Genomic DNA, 9,059 nt, shown 5'->3' with positions numbered 1-9,059 from the left:
CCAGGACATGGAAGCAACCAAAGTGTCCTACGATAGATGATTGGCTAAAGAAGCTGTGGTACACATATACAATGGAATATTACTCAGCCATAAGAAGAGATGAAATATTGCCATTTGTGACAACCTGGATGAACCTTGAAATAATCATACTAAGTGAAATAAGCCAGACAGAAAAGGTTGAAAATCACATGATATCACTTATATGTAGGATATAAACCTAAAAGCAACAAATGAACAGGACAAACAAACAGAGACTCAGGGACACGGACAATGGACTAGTGGTTACCAGAGGGTAGGGGATAGGGGAGGAGGGGAGAAGTAGACAGGGTAAAGGGGGTCAATATAAGGGGACGTGGGGGAGGGTGAAATGGTTAAAGGGGATCAAATATATGGTAGCTGAAGGAAACTGGACTTTGGGTCGTAATTACACAATAAAATATATAGAGGTCAAATTATAATGTACACCTAAAAATTATATAATTGTATTAACCAATGTTACTCCAATAAACTTAAAATATAAAATAAATAAATAATTCAAGGTTGGATTATGTTAGGTGGAGCTTTGAGTAGTTTCCTAAAATGTGTACATTTTAGTTAGAATAAGCCATTTCCCACTCTTCCTATCCCCTCTACAACCATTCTGAAACATGATATTATAGCTGGAACTGGAGCCACCATCTTTTTGCCATGAAGGAAATCCCAAAAGAATTGCAACTATCTTGGGTCTTAATTCTTGAGCCATTAAAGCAATGCCAGAAACTGTCTGCTTACAAACTTAATAGGAATCGTATATCCTTATTTAGTTAAATAATTGCTATTTTGGTTTTCTTGTATATGCAGCTGAAGGCAAATTACTAAGTTTGGATATACCAGATTTCAGATCAGTGGTACCTCTTAATTGTCTTTGTATGCATGTCTACTGTCAAAAATCACACAAATGGTGTAAAGTCCAACCTAGGTGATCTTTTTTAGAGAAATCTCAAGATCCCTATTGGCAATGACCCCTTCTTACCATATTTGTCTAATTTCCAATTAGTATCTCTTGTAATATGAATCTTTATGCACATCTCCTTTTCTGATATTGACTATAGTAGACTGGGTCTTCTGGAAAAGAAAATGTGATGGAAATTTTAAGGTTCTGACATTTTATCTGAGTTGCACAAGCCTAAGGCAGCAAAAATGAAGCAAAGGAGAAAGGAACCAAGGAAAGATATGTTAATGTGAATCTACTACATCGCAATGACAGACAGCAGCTTTCTCAGCTCACATAGGTACCTGACACATGAGACTTCACCAAGCAGATTTTGCAGAGGAATCAAACCTCAGAGTAATGTATGGATGAGAGAAAAAAGGGAGAAGTCATTTGTCTGATCTCTCATCTCCTGTTTCTTATTGGGCAAGGTTTATCCTATGGGAAATAACTAATTTTTCAGCTGTCTCTTCAGTACCTTCTTAGGAAGCCAAATCCTACACTCTTTGTATGGTGTTTCATTCAAGTAAAAAGTGGAGGGAAATTTGATGAAGGTGGGTAGTCAACCAACAGAAAAAGGAAGCAGTAAATGAAATCTGAGAAATCACATAAGGTTTGTATCCAAACCATAGACAGATTAAATGTTTTTAACCACAAGTTAATTTTAACAGAATTTTTATATGTTCAGTATAAAAAATTTAGTGTGTTCTAAAAAGTAAAACAAAGTAAAAATTACCCATAATCCTATTTTCTACTAACTAACCTAATTTTTTGGTGTACATCCTACCACTTGTGTGTATGTTTTTTAAAAATATATACACATTCATTATTTACAATGTCATCATGCTGTACTCAATTTTTGTGGTTTTATTTTTTCACTCATTATATCATAAACTTTTTGATGTTATTCAGTACTATTTTCCTATTTTATTTTTAATAACAGCATAGTACTATTTATAAGAATGTGCCATATTTTTGACAAATCTTCCATTTCATGATGTATTGCTTATTAATTTTTTAGCTACAAAAAAACTATTAAAAACTGTGTCATTAAGATGGTCTCATTTGTGAGGACTTCTATAACCTGTTTCCTCAATTGAAATTCCTGGAGGTGAATTTGTGTCATAGACTATCAATAATACTTTTAATTCTTTTCATACGTGCTTCCGGATTCCAGAAAGTTTTTCCAATTTATGATCAACTAATAATTAATTAGAGGGCCTAGTTCTATGCACCAATCTTATGGATTGTTGTTAAGTCTTTTCTAAATTGTTTGATGAAAAACATTATCTTGTTGCTATTTTAAAGTTGCATTTCTTGGTTACTAGTGGAGATGAATATTTTATATACATTTCTAGACAATTTGCTTTTTTTTTTCTTTTGTGAATTGTCTGTTTGTGCCATTAGCCATGATTTTAAATTGTGAAGATTATAATGTTTTTTGAGGGCAGAGACTACAATTTATTCCTGTTAGAGTCCATTTCTATCAGTACTACACACTAAGTCTAGTGCAGGCTGAGATTTCTAAGTATTTGCAGAATGAATGAATGACAATCCATTATTACATTTTTACTTAGTAACCAATAAAAGAATAACAAATTAATTTTGCACATTTGTGTTTAGTAACCGACAAATGCCATTTTTCGCCACAAAAAGTTTTTTTTCTAAAGAAATTTACTTAATTTCTTTTCAACAATAATATCATTTTTAGCCTGAATAAATACAAGATTAGACAGATTCAGCTATTTTCACTTTTTCCTTTTTTTTCTCAGCAACTGTCAAATTTTTCTATTCTTACAAGCTATTTTGGAATACTCAGACACAAATAAGGATTTATTATCTCATTTCATTATAGAAAACGAAAGCACTAAAATAAAACATCTCAAAAACTCATCTCTAATAATACTTTACAAACTTGTGCCCTTTCTTGACTACATTACACAACTGAGCCCACCAAGAAAATAATGCCCAAACTTTATTTTGAGCCCAATTATTCTTAAGTTAACCTGCTTCTTCTTTTCAGGACATTTTATTTTCAGCAGAACTTCTATTTTTAATATTTTGAATCTGGAGATGTGAAAGTGACATAGTATAGGTATAAAGAATACATATTCTTATTGTTGTTGCACTTGAATACATATGTGTAGGTGTATATATAAAGAGACACACAAACATACATATATTCCTTTCAGGTAAATTATTAGTCTTGTTAATTGTTTTCACAGGTTCCATGTCATGCAGCGGAAGCGGAAGCCACCATTTTCTGAGGAAGCTACTAGATCTCATATATATAAACATACAACTGTATATAAGACCCTAAAGTTCTAGAATTACAATTGTTACAGTACTTTGTTTTCTAAATAAAGTAACAGATGACTAAAGTCACATATTAATTGTATAATTTGGAAAATAAGAGAAACATAGAAAGTCTGTAATTCCATCATAAAAAAATAGTCATAACATTGTATTATAGCTCCACCATTTATTTTTGATAGAGTTCCACCATTTATTTTATTTTCTATGGAGATATAATGTGTGTGTGTGTGTGTGTGTGTGTGTGTGTGTGAACACTGTGTGTATATACTTGTAAAGACTGTAATAATGGTTGAAAATCACATGCATTGACATTTTTAAATTAAAAGAGAATATATTCTCACTATGTAAACTTTGTTAAAAAACAAATATCATTTATATGCTACTTCTAGTTATTAAATATTAGATTGTTTTTGTCTTTTTCTTTTTTACTATTATTATAAACAATTCTTTAAGATAATTTTAATATTCAAGAGGACGGGCAATACTTACTGTGTATAGATATTTAACCTTATTTTTTTCTTCAAATTCTCAATTGTATTGTATCCATCATTTATCCACTGACTTGAAATACCACCTTTATCATGTACCAAATTCATATTTGTTTCTGAGATTTTCATCATATTAGTGTTGCCATAAATTCATAGTCACAGACTTCAGCCAGGTCCTTATTACTCATTTTTATATCTTCATACTTGGCTTCTATTTTCATTCCCTTCAGGTATTAGTTTGGAACTTCACTGTAGCTCAACATCCCTCTCTAAACCTTTGTGCTACTCCCTTAACTCCTTCATCAATAAGTTTCCCTCACATCCTCCTATTAGTTTCCTAAGACCGCCATAAAAAAGTACCACACTTGGTGGTTTATGTCCACAGAAATTTATTGTCTCACAGTTATGGAGACTAGAAGTCTGAAATCAAAGTATCAGCAGGGCCTTACTCCCTCTGAAATCTGTACAGAACAGTCCTTCTCTACCTCTTTTTAGCTTCTGGAAGTTCTCTTCCAGAAATATGATGTGTCTTCACATCATATTTCTTCTGCGTTTGTTTATCTCCAAATTTTTCTCTTTTTATAAAGACTTTAATTATATTGGATTAGGGACCGACACTACTACAGCTTGATATCACCTTAACTAATATCTGCAATGGTCCTATTTCTAAATAAGGTATTATTCTTAGGTAGTGGGGTAAAGACTTCAGCATGTATTTTTAGGGGACATAACTCAACTCATAACAATCCTTCCTATATCTACACAGTTAGTATCCCATCTTACTTCCCTCCTTTTGCATCAGAGAATGAAGATTTTTTTCTGTTCAGGGTAGTTCAGTGTTCATTATCTCAAACGCTCTTATCTCCTATGATACTTTGCTCTATTAACTAACCCCTCTTTTTGGCCCATTCCTTTTCTGCCTTTCCACTGAAATTCTCCTGCATTCTGAAAACAGCTCAGGTCCCTCATCCTATCAAAGTTATCCATTCTTTAATCTGATCCTTCTATTTACTTATGATTACCTTTCTACTCTTCTTACCACATTAGATTTCTTCACTTCAACCAGCAGCATTAACTATTAGTTTATAGTATTTACAAAGAAGTGATATTTTTGTCCTTTGACATGAGTCATTGTGTGTCCAAGGACAAAGAAAATCAAAGTTTAGTTGAGATGTCAATGCTGGATAGCTGGCTCAGATCTCTTCCTAGTAAAGGAACCCCTTTTCCAATGAGCTTGGTTGTATGTAGGCCAAGATTCATTCAGAAGGATTATGACTGTGTATCCTCAATGTTTGGGATTTTCTTTAAATTGTAGTAACAGAATGTTATATATATTACATTATGATTTTTGGTCATATTGACTAAACTTTAAGCTGAGATCTGGGAACAGGACTAAATTATCTTTGTGTCTACAGAACCTAGCAGAGAGTTTAGAACCTATCGGGTGTTTTTGTCCTCTGGTCCAGAGATCTAAATATGAGGAATATTATTAATAGTTAAGATAGTTGTTCGTGCTCCAGTTCCCATAAGGCATTCCAATGAGGCCCATGTGTTTACCTGCATGTGCAGAGGTTTGACACCACAGAATGACACAGTTATGAGACTTGGAGATTACACTGGGGAGTTGGCGTATTTACTCCACTGACCCCTGAGAGAGACAGAACTTTGTGCCTAATGTAAGCAAGTCCTCTCAGAAGGTGGAGGGCAGGGGGAGGAGGAATACCCTAGATTGTAACTCTGGATGAAGAGGAAGATTGTCTTTGGGTTTATTATTCTCAGACTATAAGCAAATGGCTCTAGGAGAGATAAATCTCTAAATCTTATCCAGAGCAATTTACTTTCTCTAACTTCCAAGGCATGCTTTCCATTCAATCCTAAAGTCTAGACTGTACAGAAATAGGAAAATATTCATGGAACATTGTCTGCCAACAATTGTCTAAGTTGAGTGGTAAAATGGCACCATAAGTTATGTGTGTGTGCATGTGTGTATGTGTGTGTATAACCAGCAGTCTTCTGTTTTACTACTTCCTGTCTCCCAGTACTACTCCTAAGAAGTAAACTCTTTCAACTCCTCTAGTTGTTTCTTCTGATATTTACCTCTGTATCTCTAATCTGTGTATTCCTCATTTCTTAATGTAATGATCTTATCCCTTATCTTCTGACTTGTTATAGTTGATCAAGATAATTAACTCTCTTGTATACTCCCCACCCCACACTCGTTTTGCGTTTTCTTTTTCTTTCTTCTGGCTAAAGCTCTATTAATTTGAGTAAAATAAATATTCAATGTGTATATGTCCGCAACTATAAGAATATTGTTCATTGGTAAGTCAGTGTGCTGTGATAATATCTTCTTTCTTATATTTTGAATTTTTTGAAGATTACTGTTTCCTCAATTTCTTCTTTTTCTTATCTTTCTAAATAGCTGTCAATTTTTAAAGTCTTATAAGATGTAATTGGCATGCAAAAATTTGCAAGGAAAGTGTATAATCTGTAACTTTTGACATATGTGAAACTATGGCCATAAAAAAGATAATAAACATATCCGTCAACTCCCTAAAATTACTTAGGCCCTTTTTTAATCTCTCCCTTCCTCCTAACCCTGCTTTTCCCCCTTCTCAGGAAACTGCTAATCTACTTTTTGTCACTACAGATTGTATGTTATTTTCTAAAATTTGTATAAATGAAATCTTACAATCTGTACTCTTTTTTGCCTGGTTTTTGTCACTCAACATAATTATTTTGCGACTTGGCCATGGTGCATGTAATCAATAATATTTCTTTCCTTTTAGTGTGGACTAGTAGTTCAGCTTCTTCTTGTGAATATTTGATTTAGTCAATATTTTAAATTATAAGCATTCTAATAGGTATGTCATGGTATCTCTGTGATTAATTTGTATTTTCATAATGACTAAAAGTTGGTACAGTGGGTTTTACCAAAATTAAGAATTTCTCTTTAAAAAACATTATTAAGTAAAAAGACGAGCCACAGGCTGAAAGATAATACTTGCAAATCACAAACAAAATAATGTCTGAAATCACTTATTTGATAAACAACTTGTATCCACTATAGATACACCTTTTAATTTTTTGGATTTCTGGTTTTGATATTGTTATCCAAGAATCTTTGCCTAACACAAGAACACAAAGAGTTTCTTCTATCTTTTCTTATTGAGGTTGTATAGATTTCAGTTTAACATTATGTTTATTATCTATTCTGAGTTACTTTCTGAAGATGGTGGATAGAAATACATTTTTTTTTTTTTGGTAGATGGATATCCAATTGCCGAGCATCTTCTGTTGAAAAGACTATTCATTCACCAATAAATTAATTTCACCCTTGTTGAAAACCAGTTACTCATGTATGCATAGGTCCGTTTCTTTATTCTTTTTTTCTTTCCATTGATCTACTAATCTATCTTTGTGCCAATGCTTTGCTGTCTTAATTACTGTATCTTTATAGTAAGTCCTGAAGTCAATATTGTAATGTTCCTTGCATTTTAGAAAGTCTCAGGACCATCCAAATTAGAAACAACTTTGAAGAGTGTGTATATGTGTGTGTGTGTGTGTGATTACCATTTATATTCTCGTGCCTGATCTACTGACTTAAAATCTCTAGATGTGAGGGCCCAAGAATATGTGTATTTAATAACTTTTTTGAGTAATTCTTATGGACACTAAAGTTTGAAAATCACTTAGACAATGATACCTCCAAGAAGCCCTTGCCTGTCTATTTTGCACACATTATACAGATGAGTGAAACAGATGTAATTTTTTTAGGTGAAGAGGAAGAAAACACTTTAATTCATCTGGTCATTTATTGATTTACTCACTTTTTCATTTCATTTATTTATTCATTCATTGATTCATTTACTATGAACATCAGACAATGGCTAAGACATAATGTAGCAAATTGAAAATGTGTGGCATCTATTTTCACAGACAGGATATGTTCTTCGGGTATTATTTGTGGCTGTCAGATGATGAATTGGCAACTGATGCTCCCAGCATTTGGCAACAGAGGAACACTGCTGGAAGGGAGGCCCGCAGGCATCTCCACCCCTAGGCTTTTTGCAGGTTTCTTTTAAATAATTCCAAACTAAAAGAAAGCTAAGTTGTTTTTAAGCCTGTTTAGGACAGATTTCATAGCCTCCTTCATCTATCAGTTCTAGTGCTTAGTACTGCTTTTTCCACTGCAAGTTCCTGAGTGTTAATAATAGATACAGATTCTTATCATGGAAAAAGCAGGGCTGGCCTAGGGTGTGCATCCCACTTGAGAAATATTAATAAGCTGATGTGTCGATACCTCTTGTTTTTACTCTGGTTTCTTTCAGTGGTATCTCCACATAAGCATTATAATGTTTTGTTTTATTTTTTTAGTCCCCTCCAACTCCAAATATTTGGTAGAGAAATGGTCTTGGAAAGTTGTTCATATCAATGGCAGATGATAGATGCACATTTCTTACGTCATAGAAATGAAGTATGGAAATTCAGGTGTTAGAGCTGATTAAGATAGGTTATTTTGGTAGACCCTCTCCTGTGTTCCTGAAATTAGTTGATAGAAGTTTGTTATTTTTCCTTCTCATTAGGCAGTCTTGGAGAGTGTACAATGAAACTTTGAAAAAAGACCAATAGCTGTGAGTAATCACAAAAAAATGACTCTGTGTTATGGAATAGACATCACGTCTATTTGGTTTGCAAGACAGAGGACTTAAGAGTCAAGAGAAACTTTACTCTCATAGAACAGAGTGTGTTAAAGTTGAAAGGGGCTTTAATATATTGACCTCATTTTACAAACAAAGACGCTGGGGTCCAGGGAGGTGAAGTGACATATGTTAAGTCATGAAGATAACTAGCGGCTATCTATAATGTGGAAATCAGATAGAACAGCTTCTGTACTACTCTGCTAAAATAATTATCATGAGCTTACTAATAACCCAGAGCAAGTGAGGAGTATGCTAAATAACTTCTTGTCTCATAATCATGGTAAGAGCTCTGCAGTACAAATGTAAGATAATGTCCTCTGAGCCCAATCCTTTGTGGGAAGAGGCAGAGTATAAATAAATAAGCAAATAAGGAAGTAATCTCCAACTTATACTCCGAACAATGGAGGATTTTAATTTTTTTATGAGTACATCACTAGAGGCCATATGTATATCACCACGTTGTGTACTGACTAGAAAATGATCTGCAATCCCTCAGAAGACCCATTCCCTTGATTAGTGGTAAGTTAAGTTAGTTAATTAAGGTTACTTTAATACTAATTAGTCAAGGCTTTAATTATGGTT

Source organism: Pteropus alecto, unplaced genomic scaffold, assembly GCF_000325575.1.
Source record: "Pteropus alecto unplaced genomic scaffold, ASM32557v1 scaffold106, whole genome shotgun sequence".
Classification (NCBI taxonomy): Eukaryota; Metazoa; Chordata; class Mammalia; order Chiroptera; family Pteropodidae; genus Pteropus; species Pteropus alecto.
The sequence above is the reverse complement of the archived record's forward strand: the minus strand, read 5'-3'. Positions refer to the sequence as shown.